The sequence below is a fragment of the Falco biarmicus genome, chromosome 2, assembly GCF_023638135.1.
Source record: "Falco biarmicus isolate bFalBia1 chromosome 2, bFalBia1.pri, whole genome shotgun sequence".
Taxonomy (NCBI): domain Eukaryota; kingdom Metazoa; phylum Chordata; class Aves; order Falconiformes; family Falconidae; genus Falco; species Falco biarmicus.
In genome coordinates this window covers 107,150,950-107,167,014 of record NC_079289.1, presented here as the reverse complement: position 1 = coordinate 107,167,014, position 16,065 = coordinate 107,150,950, and the positions used below count along the sequence as shown (strand labels likewise).

Genomic DNA, 16,065 nt, shown 5'->3' with positions numbered 1-16,065 from the left:
CAGTTTTATTATGCCGATATTAAAACTATCGGAGTGGGTGCACCATAGAGAATTATTTAGCTATTAGATATTTCTATGCTAAATAGAATTTCAACTAAGCTGTTTTTTGCAGGGTAAATACTAAGGATAAAAGTGGACTTAAACTGTCATTTTTGGCTTCTAGTTTATACTTTTTCCTCTGTTAAAGCCTTTGTGTCCTGAGTGAACTGTAAGATTCCAGAGGTCTGAAGTGTTTTGTGTGTGGCTTTTTGCGTGGCTACTATGGATCACTGTTTGCATAAACAGCAGCAGCAGCTTAGATACCGATGCAAAACAGCCTTGCTGAAATGACCATTTAGTGGCAGTTGGTCTTAGGATCCAGCTTTTAGTCCTTATTTAGTTGTAATTCTCCCTTCCTGAAGGAGGGCAGTGGGGTGGGGGGAAAGGTTCATCATTCGTGTCAAAATTAGCTGCTTTCCAGTCCTCTCTGTCATAGTAGGTCAAACTGCTCTGCAAACACCTCTTGGGAGTAGGTGGAATAAATGCACTGAGACAACCCCTTCTCTGTGATCCCAGAAAAGTTTAGAAGAAAGAGAACTGAATCTAGAGTCACTGTTACTGTAGTGATGATGCCGCAGAAACCAGACACGTTCACAGGAGTTGTTTTCACACAGTTGATGCTTCCTTGCAAAAATCTTCAACACTGGGCTGCGAAATTGCTGGGTAGCACCCTAAGCCTGTTGCCTTACTGGGAGTCCTGTTGTGGTACTCACATGTAAGGAAGATGAGGCTTAGCTGTCTTCAACCCTGTAAGTTTCTGGTGTTAAGTGCTTTTAATGCCCTTTTAAAAATAATAGGGATAATATTGACAGAAAGGTGGTGGTTGTTATTTTGCTTTACAAACCAGTGCTGACAGTACCCCTTTAATTTCCTCCTCCGATTCTCAGAGGTAAATGCCCTTCTTGGTTTTGAAGTAGAGGGAATGTGCAGTTGCGAATCCCAATTTTGGAAATCCTGTTGTCTCTGTAGTCATGGAAGGCAGAGAGCAGCATTAGACATATATGTAAAACATTATTTTCCTTTCTCTACTGCAGTCCCGACTGCTTTTTCTAAAATCCTCTTCAGCAATTTGAGGAAAAGTTTTAAGGGTCAGAACAACGCAAGTACAAATTAAAAAGTGTTTATAAAAGGAGTGTCAAAACTAGGAAGACATGTAACGGTAGCAATATGAAGCTCTGAATGTATTACTGCCATGTTTTCCATAACTTGTATTCTGATACTGGTTGCATGCTGTGTAAGTAATAGTATAATTTATTTTTAGAAAGTAGCATTAGAAGAGAAATACTATTATTCTGATATCAGAAGTGAATGATGCACTGAGGTCTTTAAATCTTATTGCTGCAGAAGAATCTAGGGTGCCCAAGTCATGCCTTTTTCATCCTCTCTTTTTTTTCCTTTTTTCTTTCTTTTCTTTTTTTTTTTTTTTTTCCAAAGCTGATTTTCTCCTGTGAAGTTCTACATGATCAGGGTGCTTTTGTTTGGCTTAGGTGTTTAAGTTCTGTGGAAAAAAAATGGACAAGAACGGTGCAAGAGAGAATACTAATGATTAATTACATCTATGTCTATGCCTTTTACATTTTCTGTTCAATTTAGGGTGAGCTTTCAAAAGAGACGCTACTACCGTAAACACGTTAGTATCACTGACATTGAGGGACAAGGCTTAACTTCCTTAAATCTTCTTTGAAAATCCGAATGCTCTCTAGAAGATGAGGAAGGGTTTAGGCACTAGGATATGTGAAAGCAGTGTGCTCTTCCTTCAAAAACAAGAATGTTAACTGAAAATTCTCACAAATGAGTTCCTCTTATGTAGGTCTGCAAGGTTTGATAATATCTAAGCAATGTGTATGTGCTGTTGTGTGGTAGTCATGTGAATTTACCCATCTTTCTAGCAATAACAAAGTGAAAAGGATTTATTTTTTTTAACTGTTCACTTGGGCATCTGAAAGTCAGCCTCGAAATGTATTATTAAATATTGACTTTTGACAGCTTCAGTCAATCTTTGAAGACATTGAGGAATTTTATCATACAGGCTTGGGAAACACTGTACCCTTAATATGTCTACAATACTGTGGTTTACTATTACCTCAAAAATCTGATAATCCTTTTCCTTAAAATGGTTATCTTTTCATTTATTTTTGTATTTTCAGAGGATTGAAGGGACACTCTAGGAATAATGGAGCTTTTCTAATGGAGGAAAAGTATTGTATTGCTCATCTGAAATGAGTGTTTGTTAACAGCACACGCTGCCAACTTTTGTTCTCATGTGCTTCAGGTAAGATATCTTGTGGGGGTTTGGGGGGTTTTTGCTAATAGGAGATGGAGCTATGTATTCTTGCCCTGAATAACAAAACATTTGCCTGTTTGGCAAACTGAGACCTCAGAAGAATACTCATATACTTGCATGTTTTCTGGTAAGTTAAAACTACTTTGAAGTGTTTGCAGTGGATCAGTGAACCCGATCATCGTATTAAAATAGCTCAGTTATGTGCAGTTTCTACTGTAAACAACTCTTTAACAAAGGTTATGTTATAATATTAAGTCTTAAGATAATTTATGTTGTGTAGCCACATACTGTTTAACTGTTGGCCCCCCACAGTTTCATAAGGTGTCACATACCTGGGGACAGTTTCTGGAGAAAGACTCTTCTTCCCTAAGTGTATTGTGTGGTGATGAGATTAACTCATTTACTTGCTTCAAATCTTTTCTCTGTGAGGGACTTTTCTCTTGTTGAGATAGAGCTAAATAAGTCCTATAAATCTGGGAGGGCTTTAGCGTGGGTGACCAGTGAGCCTTTATGTTGCTGGTAGCCTTGGAAACAAACACCTGCTGGTTCTGTAAGCCCCAAGGCTGGGGCTTACAGGGTGTCAGAATCTGGGACCATATAGCAGAGGCAAAATTACAATATGGTTACCTCTGTGTTTCCCTTAGGATTCATTGCTGGATAGCTTCAGGGGCTGGGTGTGGGGCTGGAAGAGCTTTTGGCCCTGGCCAGTGCAGCCCTTTTTATGTTTTTGGTACTTGATGTGTCTGAGTTTTCCTGCCTGCCTTATCCTGCAACATGGGCTTTGACGGAGGGTCCTCCACTGCACCTTGGGATCCACCTGGAAGGGTTGGGAGGTAAAGCCGCCCTGCACCTTCTGTGGTTGTTTTCTGCCCGTTTCTGTAAGAGTAGATGCAGCTGTGTTCAGTCTCTCATGCTATTTGCTGACCTTCTATCGGCAAGTGAAAAACAGAAAAACATTCCCTGTAAGGTGCTTGGGTAGGGAGGGAATAGAAAGTAGCTATATTAAGGAACTTCTTTGGCCAGCTGTGCTTTGCAGTGCCTCTCAGTACAAGGCATTTGTCGTCTTTCTCCTGTCTAAACTAAGACAGAAATTTAATTTGATTGTCCTCTAGCCATGCAATACCCCTGGGAATGAATCCTATAAAACAGCCTGCATCAGGCCTGTACAAATTGTAGACCTGCTTAGTCTGAATGAGCTTTAACTTCATTATGTTAATACAAAATAATTAGTAGAAAACCAAAATGCAATTTTGTCTAAAGAATGGCAGTTCTGGGGCTTTACCTCACCTATAGCCTTTCAAGGCTTTTAGTGTCCTGACAAGCAATCTGTCAGAGCAGGAATGTTGAGTGCATTTATTTTTTACTTCAGTTCTTTTCTTACAGGAGCTCAAATGACTCCACTGAAACTCTGGCATTTATCACAGACAAAATTAGGTCAGAAGAGAGCACAGAGGTACTGAACTGAAAAGAGATAAATTCATCCTTAGAAGAACAAAACAAAACAAAAAAGTCTCAAGCTGCAAACTTGGGTTTAATTTATCTTCTCCATGTAAGGTAAGACTTTTCCTCAGGGATTTTTCAGCCAAGACAATGGTATCTTTGATATAAATGTTCTATCAGGTACTATAGGGAGAATATTAAATACTTTTTGTTGAGCTTCAAATAACTAAAAAACCAGGGTTTTTTTTTCCTAAATGTAAACAAAATCAGCTTAGGAAAAAATCTGTTCCAGTTTGGTTTTATGGTTAGTGTCCAGTTGTGCATGCTGCTGAACCTGTTTCGGTAGCAGCAAGAGTGGCAGGATTTATTTGTCATCGTTATTTTACAGGACCTTAGTACTGGCATTCTGGTTACTACCAGTCTGATGATAAAGATGACATACAAAAATGGACTATATATATGACCGCCTACTGGTGTGACATTTTCTAGTGTGAAAAGTTATAACTTTATGATTAACATTTAAGTTAACAAATAGTAGCATCTTTGCTATAGAACATATTCCTTAACTGCATACACTGTTACAGTTTAGATAAGATTTTGAATTTTTCAATGTACCTAATGGAATATGTACACACAGAAACAGCACCCTCCTAGGAAATAGCCTTGTGAAGAAGATGCCTCTGGTTTTAACCTAAATATTTTTCAGAACACATTGGTGTATTTGCCATTTGCTCTTCATCTCATGCAAATCTCATATTACCCCTTTCTGTAGGGATTCTTCTCTTCTAAAAGCTTTTGTAAACAATTAATTCTCCTGTTGAATTCACTGCCTAAAGCTGTAACACTGTTGCCTCTAACAATAAACTCAGTAAGTCAGAGTAACTGCTCCAGATCTATCAGATATTTTCAATGGAAAAAAAAAAAAAGTATTGAATATTTTTTTTTTTTTTACAAACAACCTACAACTTTCTGCAAGAGGGGAATCATCAGGTTCACACTGAATAGCACTACATGTCATATTTAATAGTCCCAGCGAACCAAAGTCTTCTGCAGCAGAGAGGATATGGGGAAGAATACTGGAAAGGGCAGGCAGAGTGCAGGAGATGCTTTCTGACAGTTTTTCGAGTGGTAATAATGTGCTATATCACGTCCTGTGTACTGGTCCGATTATTTATCTTTATGACGTGACTGAATTCTTTGAGGCTACTCGCATGTGCAATTTTAAGCACCAGTGTGTTTGCAGGCTCAGTGCCTCAGTCTGTACAAGCTGTGTGATCTATACATAGTCCTCTAAGAAAGAATGAGCGGGTACCTTGGTGCAAGCTTCTGCAAACAGAAAGATAAGGCAGAAGCTGTTCAGCTGTTTCCTGATCAGGGGAAACAACTTGACAGAGCTCTGGCCACCAGGCTGCAACTCTGACAGTGAACAGCTGAGGTGACCAGTGACCCCTAAAATATTTAAATACAGCATGAAGCAAGTCAGCAAAACACATGTGGTTCCAGATGTTCTGTGGTTTGTGTCAAGTCAAGATTATGAAGAGTCTACATAGTCCAAGTGTAAAATATCTGAATAGAAGCACCTCCAAAATTTGACACCTGCACCCTAATACTTCATCTCATAGTTGAGGTTAAGTTTAGCAGCATTTAGAAGAAAACCTCATCCTATTTTGAATGCAAAACACATACTAGTGAAAAAAGAATAAACCTAGCTCAATGAAGATCTTGTTTTCCCTCATCTTTTAACAAAACTTTGTATGGGAGCGCACTGCAGCTATGCAAATTGTATTTGACAAAACCAGGTGTTTTTTTAAGAGTATCTCTTCTCACCAAGTAATTTCTAATAATAGCTTAAGTTTTGATACTTCTGGTATTGCAAATTATTTTTGTAAATATTTTTTAAGAAATTGTCAAATACTCATGTAAAAGCATTGACTATATTTGCAGCTGTATCTTGGAGTGTCAGACATTGACATTTTTAGCTAATGTATTTTATGACTTATTATTCTAACTTACCACATCCCATAGTAAAATCAGATTCTGAAAGGTAAAGACAGACTTTTTATAAGGTTGGTAAATCAAAATTATTCTGTTAAGATCCTATTGTTGTTGTTAGAACATATAATTGACCAGCTTCTAAAGAATTACTACATCTACATATGGGAAGAATAAATCACTGAGGCAGAAAGAACAAGACCTTCTTAATGTCCTTGTAAATAACATGGAAAATCTGAAGATTTGCCTGGGAGCCGATGTAAAATAAAAATCTAGTTTAGTGTGCTGACCTGATTCTGTTCTTGGTAACCTTGCTATAAGGTTTTAAATCAGATGGAGCATATTTGAGAACCTAATAGAAAGCCATGTAGATAATGAAGTGTTTTAAATGAAAAGCAGGAAAATATTAGAAATTCTGAGTCTAAGGTGGTTGTTCTGTTGTTGTTTGGCTTTTTTCTTTCAAAGATGGCAAATGATTTTAGAGCATAAGTATATATACACCAAAGTGTGTTTGTTTTCACATGCTGCCACTTAAATTTAAAAAAGGAAAACCAGCATCTGTAGATTCGCATACATATGTATGTGTGTATACACACACGTTACATTTCCTTGAGATGAAAGATAATTAGTGTTTTCTTAAGAATAACAAATTACATTTTAACACAAGCTTTAAGAGCTTAATTATGTTTTTCAGCTATTACTACCCAAAATAGCTGCAGCTATTACTTTCTTCAGATTTAATGAAAAGAAATATATGGAAACACCTTTTCTGCATCTTCAGTATCAACTACATTGGGTACCACAGTTTAAAAACAAGACTGGGAGAATTAAGCTGTGTGTCTTGCTAAGCAGTAGCACATTTGCAAAGAAGATGATAATGGGAATTACAGCATCTCAGACTAACTACTTTCTCTGATACCAGATGAACACAGTGCTCGAGCATTTCTCTTAAATGTTCCCAAAGCTGCAGTTGCTCAAGGGCTACAAGGGGCAATCATTTGAGACCAGGACAAATCAAATGTGTCTTTTGAAGTGCCAAATTGAGGTTTTTTTGAGCAGTATTCTCAAAATGGAAGATAAAGTTCAGAGTCTTTTGCAAGAGAGCTTCAGTGCAATCCGCACTTGGGAGGAAAGTCACTGTGGTTGAAGTGTGAGTGATAAGGGCTTTTGCGTTACTAAATCAAAGTGCAGGACTTCAAAGTTCGGTGTTTGCCTTGCAACAATTGCCAGCTTCTGATGTCTAGACTCTGAAGCAAAGTTGATCTTTGCTCTCAAAATTGCTAATTTTGTCTCAGAGGTTGAAATTGTCGAGGAGAAACCAGACCTCCCTAAAGCTGAATTCTCGTTTTCATTTGAACAGACTGCTTCTAGGGAGGAATTGTCAGGATGCCTGCACAGTTCTTCATTTGCCCCCTGTCTGCCTTGTATGAAACGGAACTGACTGGGAATTTTCTAGTTAAAGATATCTGATCTGATTCTGATTCATAAGAAATCTTCCTGGCCACCCATTGTGTAGGTGGAAGAGAAGAGAAAAAGATTCTCACTGTTGACTAACTACTAGCAAGTAACACTGTTATGAAAACTCCTGTCGGGAAGCTGCCGTTCAGAATGAGACTGCTGTCTCTCCTGCTTGACGCCAGCTGTCCAGGCAGGATCTCCTCACGCTGTTTATACAAAGGGGAATAGCTCCAGCAGAGCTGGAGGTGCTGTTCTCCAAAATAGCTGGTGATCAAGTTACAGCTTTGAGGTATTGGAGACGAAGGTTCAAACACCCTTTCTGAATCACTGAGAAGAATTCACTTTTGGAAAAACTTGAACGCAAAGATTTCCCTTCCATGTAAAACCCACTTCAAGGAAATCAGGCCTGTGGGTCTGTATCATGGATGGCTAGGAGATGTGCTCTGAGAGCTGCAGTATTCTGAAGTGAATCTGTCTGGGTCCGTAATTGTGAATAAATGGCAAACTTTGAAAGCCCTTGGTTTCTGTCTTGATGTGACTTTTGTTGTTTAAATCTTGATCTTCCACAGGTTTTCTCTTTGTAGGGCAGTCTGCAATAATACCATTGGAGTATCGATGGGGTCAAACAGACATATGACCATATGCCTCTCTCTTACCTTCTGCCACTTGCGGAATACTTGCTAAATGTCATGTGTTGCATTGCTCAGATCACCTGCAAGGAGTGAATTAGGGCTGTGTAGCAAGTTAGGCTGTCTGTGAGATCCCAGCTTTGCTGTGGAAGGTATGTAGATAATGAAGGAACTGGAAAAGGAGGGAAGTGCAAAAGGCAGCAATGAGTTATAGACAAGGTAAATGATACCCCATGTACAGTGTATTGAAAATACACTGTTCTACAAAATGAATGCAGTCCCCACTAAATGAGCTACAGAATGGTCAGCTGAGGAAAGGATGACTGCCCAACAGTAGATTTCTGTCAATGGATTCTTATTTCCGTGGTTTTCATTCTCTTCGTGAATGGGAACCACTATCTTATTCTAGATCAATCTGTCTGGAGACATCCACGTAAGTTCAGCCTTGTTCTCTTTGTCTTTCATTATTGCCTCCTCTTGCTTTATTCCCTCACTGTCCGCTCCAGGCCTCTCATCAAACTGCTGCCACCTGCTCCTTGCCTCCTTGTTTGTCATGCCCATGCTGCTGGCTTTGAAACAGTGGGGGAATCAGATTAAATAACATTTGCCCATGCTGTGCCCAGGTGAGTATTCAGGCATGCTTCAGAAGGGGAGCCAGTGATTGGAACAAAATTAAATGAAATAATTACATTTTAAGACACAGGAAATTTGTAGAGCAATCAGGCTTGCTTGCTTTCTAAAGGCTCATTTGGAAAAGTTACGTCTAAATACTGTTAGATGCCAAAATATACAACTAGATGAAAGCATGTTCCTTACATCCAGATGAGCATGTCTTTCAAAGCATATTGGGGAAAAAAATGGTACAGTAAATACAATTCTCTGACATATGAGAACAAAGGAAGCAGTGTTAACTGCATGTATAGTGTTTGTGATGCTGGGACTAGTTACAGTTCTGGTATTATTGGCATAGCCCTGTGGGGCTGTAACACAACTCCACATAGCCTAGGGCTACATCTCTGACAGTTGCCAGTAGAAGATCCTTAAGGAAGAATGTGTAATGTATCAGCATACAGGGATATTTCTGAAGAATATTTTCCTAACCTCCAGCAATTTGTAGTCCAGGAACTTTATGAACCAAGGGTAATGACTTTGTAGTGAAAAACCGAACAGCTAGCCATTTGGTATTTCTAATGACGGAGTGAACGCTCATTTAGCAAATGTTGTATGAGCGCATAAAGGCTCTGTGTTCAGTCTGTGTATGTAAGTGAGATGGGGAATTAATTTCCCCATTTCCTGCCTTATGGATGTTTTACTCAAGAACATTTATATTATTTTTAAGTTAAGATCTAAAAATAAGGAGTGAGTCCCATGGTAAGGAGTGATTTGATAGGGAAAATCAAATAATGGTATTTAAAATAACATTAAGCAATGTTGTGGATGTTGTGAAGAGTGTTTCTTATTCCCATTGCAACTCTAGTCTTTAAAAGTAAGCAAGTTCTTTTAAATGTTGTGGCCTCATTATTCGTTTTATAGGTAAATTATTTTAGCATTACTAGCACATTTAATCCATCATGTATGTCTATAATATGAAAGTGAGGATGGCCAATTATTTCTCTTTTATATAATTTCATTGTAGACACTGATATACATCTTTGGAGAATATTTTCAGGTAGTGTGAATAGCTATTCCATGTAAAATTTCCTCATGTTCTGCCTCAGTCTTCTGGCAAATATATTTCTAATTTTACTGTTCAAACTTCTATGTAAAAATATTTTACATAGAACTATTTTGTTGATGTTGTTATTGCAGAGACACAGTAAAAAGCAATAAGCAAAGATTAAGTTTGTTGATTTTGGAGAGAAGGTTTTAGAAAATATGTGTAATTTAATTCCTAATGCAAATCTTTCTGTATATTACAGTACATGAGCACTTCTAAGATCCAATTTTAGACCCTGGTCCTGCAAATTCAGCCATATAAGATCATGACATAAGAAGATTCTGAGAATCTGGTGCCTCCAGCTCTGAACAAACCCTGGAAATGTGGCCTTGGAAAGTCTGTTCAGGAAATGTTTTCTAGAGATGTCTGGAAATCTCTCCAACTTAGTTTATCTAGAATCTGTATCTTATGTAGTAGGAAGGAGATTTGTTCCAGGCCTTACTATAGTGACTATTTTTACATGTCTGTTCAAAAAATAGAAGTAATATTGGAGTTGTACCGGGGAACCACCTTTCCTTCTTGCGTGGGAATGGCACTCCTTCCAGATCCATCATCAGTTCTCATCTCCTGAGTGTACACTAGTGCAGGATGGAAAGTGCTGCTGGTGTGCAGGGTGCTCACCAGGACTGTGAGTAGCAGAGAGGTCTAGAACCCATTTTTTTCAATGCCTGAGAAAATGGTCTAAGAATTGTACCCTTTCCACAATATAAAGATGCTGTCAGCTTCCACTTCTGAGTTGCACAGGCAGTTTCAGGTGTCTGTGCAGATTTGTTTCTGAGTCAGCTTTTTGAACTTCTGTTCCTAAATGCTAGTTCCTGAATTTTTCCTACTTCAGGTACCTAAATTGTCAGTAGATTTGGCCTTCAGTCTGCTATGACTTGTATGTAGACACAATGACAAAGTCCCTCTCCTCTCAGATTTTGGTGTCATCATGTGGACTAGTGTAGATGTGACCGATTTATTTTTAATTCATGTGATTAATTTCTTTATTGCCAGAGCCTCTTGTGGCTATTATATTTGTGGCTATTCAGTTTCTGTCATGGAAAAAGTTTAGACCAGTACAGGAAAACTATAAAGCTTACAGACTAATAAGGTTATTTGGATGGTCTGAGGCTGTAGCATTCACATTGCCACGGTTATTTGCCCATCACCGATCTTCTCTAACTGGAGTGTAACAACCCTGGCAATTTATCATTAAGCATTGCAACGTCAGTCTCTGGCCTCTTCCCGAACTCCTAAGAATTGTGACTCTTCTGTGAACTCTCAGCTTTTAGTTCCACTGACCCTATTGCCCATTTATAACTGGTGTGCCATTTATCAATCTCAGGCTTGGAAATACGGTTGGGGGAAAAGACTCAAGTGCAATCATTCACACCTATGGTCTCTTTGTATTAGGACTTTGCAGTCTGTGTAGTGTAACTGATAGGAAGAGATTAGTTACAAAACTGTAATTCCATTGAAGGATTGTGGTAATACTGTACCATAAACTGTATATGATGCTCAAGAGGTTTGACATCACCGAGGTTCTGAGATTAAGTTACATCATCTACTATTAGTCTCTGTCAGTATCTGTTTTAGAAGAGGGGTTTTGTATAACCCTGGTGTAAAATATAGGATATTTTGTAAGTTAGGAAACTTGCTGTTGCATTAATCCTTCAGACTCATGTTAATAGTTAAACTATAAGCATGACATAAACCAGATTTGGTACAAAGAGACATAAATATTTATTTTTATATGCTACAGAGAAATTCTCTGTACTGACTACTGACAAGGTCTTGGCATATCAGATTGAATTGGGACTACTTTGGCATCTTAATGGGTTTGTGTTCTGAAATAAAAAAAAGAAAACCAGCATGTAAACCTATCAGAAAGATAGGTTTATTACTGGTGAACCTAGAGTATCATTCGGGGGGGGGGGGATCAATGTGTATTTAAAAAGCAAAACAAACCTACTCCTTTCTTTCTCTTGCATTTCCTTTTCCCTATATAGGTTTCTGCTATTTACACACACACACTTAGTTTTCTTGTTTCCTTAGGAAACTATAGCTTTCCCTTCTTTAAGCTGTTCTTCACACTTTTTTAAAATCTCATTTTTCTTTCTCTCAATCTCTCCTGCCTTTTCTTGTAAATTTTTCTATCTCTTAAGTGAGAAACATTTGAGTACATTGTGCTTTAATGTAATTTTGGCCAAGGAACGCTTATTTTTAGTTATTTGTCCTTATGTAGAAGAAATAAGGAATTGCTTCAAAACTCCATCGAAGTATGAAGTTGTTAATATGGGCGAGAGATCTTTTCGCAATTGGTGTGAGGAAGATTACATCAGGGAATTGTTCAGAAAGCTGAATAGCTCCAGCTAAGACTTTGGGAAGAATAAAAATGTTTTATTTGAAAGCAGATATACTTTTGGGGTTTTTGTTCAGTACAATATGAACCACTCTGGAAAACAACGGTTAGAAGAATTATTTCATTTGGCATTCTTTAATCAAATGCTCCAATTTTTACACAAGATTCAACAAACTTATTTGCCATTCATCCTTGTTTCTTTTTGGCTCCTGTGCCCAGGCTTTTCCTGGTTGGACAGTGTCTCCTCCCGTCCCATCCCTCTGCAATCTTAGCATTCCTGTGTGTGTTACGATGTAGGAAGGAAGGAAGGCTGCAGAGGTGCCTGAGCCCTTTTCCTAATGTCTGCCTTCAGTGTGCTTTATTAGGATAGAGAAATATTAAGTTCCTATGAAGAACTGAATTTATGACTGATAAGTAATAAGACAAAATATTTTGAGAGTTATGTCAAAATTCACAGTAAACCTGTGCCAAAGCTTCTGACAATTTTCCTTGCATTTTTGAAACCACTCTTCTCTTTACTATGAAACACAGCCCCCTCTCTGGTGTTACTTGTTAGTGAAAACTTTATGAAAATTTACAAACTCATTAGAAGGAAAAAAGCATGTGATAAGGGACTAGCTGTCTTTAAGGACCAATTAGCCAGAAAGTCTTAAGCCACAAGAAGAGACTCAGACAGGAAGAAGTGTAGACATAATGTTTCATTGTGTTTTCTTCAGCTTTGGCTCCCCAGTGTGCAAAGGCACTTTCTTGAAATTCTGATTAGAATTTCTAATATCCAAGTGAGACACAAGATTAGAGAGCTGGGCTTTTTCTTCAACATCTCCTTTTACCTAGCTCTAAATAGTTACATGCTGATATTCAGCCTTCGCCTTCTCAGTAAGGTGATTGTCTTGAATCATATACTGAAGTGTGTAACTCCGGTGAGAAAGCTTTCTCCCCACACAAACAGATGAATTTCACGTATTGTTTGTAGATCTAGCCTTAAGTTATGCTTTGCAGTAATTACCATTTAGAATAAAGAAATGTTGTATCCCAATAAAGCCATTGGTTAGGGAGCAATACCACTTATATTTAATCAGTAGATAATCAGTCATTAGTAATTGTAAATGTTGTATATACTGCAAGCCGTTGCGACCAGCATTGTCGTGTTGAAAGGGTTTCAATTGTTTCTGTATTCAAAGTCAGCACTCAAATGAAGCCCTGTAAATCTTTATTCCCCTCAGAGGGGAAAATGTAAATGACATGAACCAGTCACCATTAGATCTTTTAATGCTGGCCTGTTCAAGATGATGTAGCTTAAACTGTGTTTCATAAATCAGGTGTGTTCTAGTTTAGTCTAAAATACTCCATTTGGGTTTAAAACTAGGTTTATAACTGAGGCAGAGACATAAGAAAGGGAAGGCTATTCTTGTTTAAATGTAGACAAACTGGTTAACTGTTTGTTTCTTGCATCATTTACTGGAAGCTTCTCTGGCATTTCCTTGCTCTGTAAAGGGTTGCTCAGCAGTTTTTCATTTTTATCAGTTTAAATTATTATTACACAATGATTGAGACAAGCATTTCTGTGCAAGCTTCAATAGATGTGTTTTGGAGCTTTTGCATTATGTGTAAAATAGGGTTGGTATTACTACCCTCTTCTGCAGGAAAAGACACTGTGGCTTATTATAAAAACAAAAGAAGAAGAAAATGAAAAGGCTGCCCTAAAGATTGAATAGGGATCTTCGCTCCTTTTTTTGGATGATCAACTGAGGATTTGATTTAGTTACGTAAAAGGTGGCTCTTCACAAGAGACTTGATTTCATAACTCTGCCCCTGTAACAACAAATTATCCGCTGTCTAAAAAAGTATGTGCATGTATTTTAGACCTACCTGGATGAAGTGAGTTTTATTTTTTCCTTAGCAATTCAGAAAGCATTGAAAGCAGTCTGAGTATTGTAGGGGTATAACATCATACTCTTAAGATAGCCTCCACACATGTTCTTCTCTTTGGGGGGAGCATTAGCTTTTTCTTCCTGAGATGGTAAACTCCAGGGGATTTCCCTCCAGAATGCGCAGAAGGAAAAATTGGGACAATTAAGCTGCTTGTCTTTTTAGTTAATTTTTTTCTCAGTGGGTTATGAAAAATTAAATTATTAAAATTGGACTATAAATAATGTAATGAACTTGCTCTGCTGAGAGGTTCAATGTTGTCCTTCTCAGTAGGAGGACAATTTATACTGTAAATAAAATGAGTTCATTCTGTTCTCCAGGGACCAAAGGGGCAAGTGGGAAAGGAAGGACTAGCGCAAGCTGCACAGCGGTAAGATCCAACTTTAATTTATCAAATCGAGCTTTGCTTCTGTGGCTCCACACAATTTAAATAAGACTTATCTCAGCATGTAGATGTGAATTTTATTGAATAAAGTCCCTATCTGGTGATATGGTGGTTTTTTTCATATGGTTTATGTGATCTGTGATAGATGCTCTTACCCCCTTCCCTCAGATTCGAAAAAACCCAAATTGTAGTGGCTGCTGATGCTGGTTTTAATGTGCTTTTTTAACATCGTGTTCTTCAAATTTGAAGTTCAGGAAAAATTCTATATTTTAGTGACAGCAAAAAGCCTACAGCTTAGATTCCTTGATAAAAGTGAAAATGCTTTGTGACAAGAATGCAACTTACCCTCTTAACATTCTCTGTACAATGGTCTCCGATCTGTTTGCTTCCCATATACTTTCAACCCCATTGAAAATGCTTTAAGGTCCCACTTCATAACACTTATGAGTGAAAGTGTGCTCAACCTCTAGAAGATGATCAGAATGGTCTGCAAATTGATGCATCTGAGTGTTCAAAAAGACCTGTTTTCTTCCAGAGCTTGCCTTTAATTTCAGGTTTGGTAGTTTCACTGCTCAGAATTATGTGTATGTATTAAGGATTCATTTTTGGCAGACCTCTACTTCTGAGTATTCAAATTCAGACATGGAAATATGTTTTGAAAGGTAGTATCTTGACTGATATTTCCTTGAGTAAAGCTGTTGTAGGAGAGCAAAAGGAAGAGTGATAACGATGAAGCAAAAACGAATCTGTTGCTTTTATGGGATTTATGTGGGAAGTTGTGAGAAGGAGATACAGCTTTAAGAAAAAAATGAACAGCCTGGTGATGATGCACCTGCTGTTATTTTTTTTTTTTTTTCCACATAGTTGCAAAACTTGGGGTAAGGTATCACTATGATTCTGACATATGATTTTCCGCTTTTTATTTTTATGGAAAGCTTAGAAAGTTTGGGTAGTTATCCTTTAGTTGAGTTCTACAATCAGAACTGCATTTCTTTAGAAGCTCCCTGTCCTGACTCCTCCTGAGGAGGAGACAGATGCTGTAAATAGAATAGCAGATTTGTAAATAGAACACATCCAGAAAAGGGGCTAGTACCTGTGTAATAGCATTCTACAGAAATAACAGGCAAGTCTGTGCACTTGAAACTGTAAGCATTGTCAGCTTTAAGTTGCCTGCAGATTTGCTCTTAGGACCGTTTTATGCTTACCCTGAATGTCCTTACAGCTAATTATAGGCTCTGTCCAGTCATCTGTACTGAAGTTCACACTGATTTATTTCATGATTGGACCTATTGACCTTCAGTGTTTAAACTGGAGCTACGAAAGTGGTCTAAACCAGCCTGCAAAGTCAATGGCTTTGAAAGCCTCACAGCATTTCAGGTTTGCCCGAAATGTGTTACTAGGCTGGAGGTCTGTTTGCTCCTGTGTATCCTTGGGCCAAGAAACACTGTGCAAGCTCAGAGGTTGTATTTTTTTCCAGTCTCAACATAGTCATTGACATGTAGCTTTTTGTCACCAAGTCACAATTGGCAAATATTGTAACATTTCGTTATCACACATTTTTTCTGAAAGAACATACAGCTGTATTTAGAAAGCCTTTTGTTGTCCTCTAAAATGCAGTTAAATTGATAGAGAACATTTCTGTCAATAGCATATACTCTGTAACCAGTTAGGAATTATTCATCTTTTGTGCTGAGACTGAAACAATTTATCAGTTTCCACTGTCAAAACATTCTGGTTTATTATATGCCTTACATAATTCCCTTTGTATCTAGTAACTGACTGTTAAGAAAAAAATAATATATAGAAAGGACTGGAGGGTTATTTTTATTGTTGTGTTTAAAAGCTCCA

The 16,065-nt window shown here is 37.9% G+C and overlaps 1 long non-coding RNA gene across 1 annotated transcript; it reads left to right on the top strand.

Moving 5' to 3' along the window:
- Nucleotides 1–1,915: 1,915 nt before the first annotated feature.
- Nucleotides 1,916–14,937, top strand: LOC130144768 (uncharacterized). The gene is made up of 3 exons (XR_008820236.1): nucleotides 1,916–2,311; nucleotides 3,707–3,877; nucleotides 14,153–14,937. It is a non-coding gene; the product is annotated as an uncharacterized LOC130144768 (long non-coding RNA).
- The last annotated feature ends 1,128 nt before the right edge of the window (nucleotides 14,938–16,065 follow it).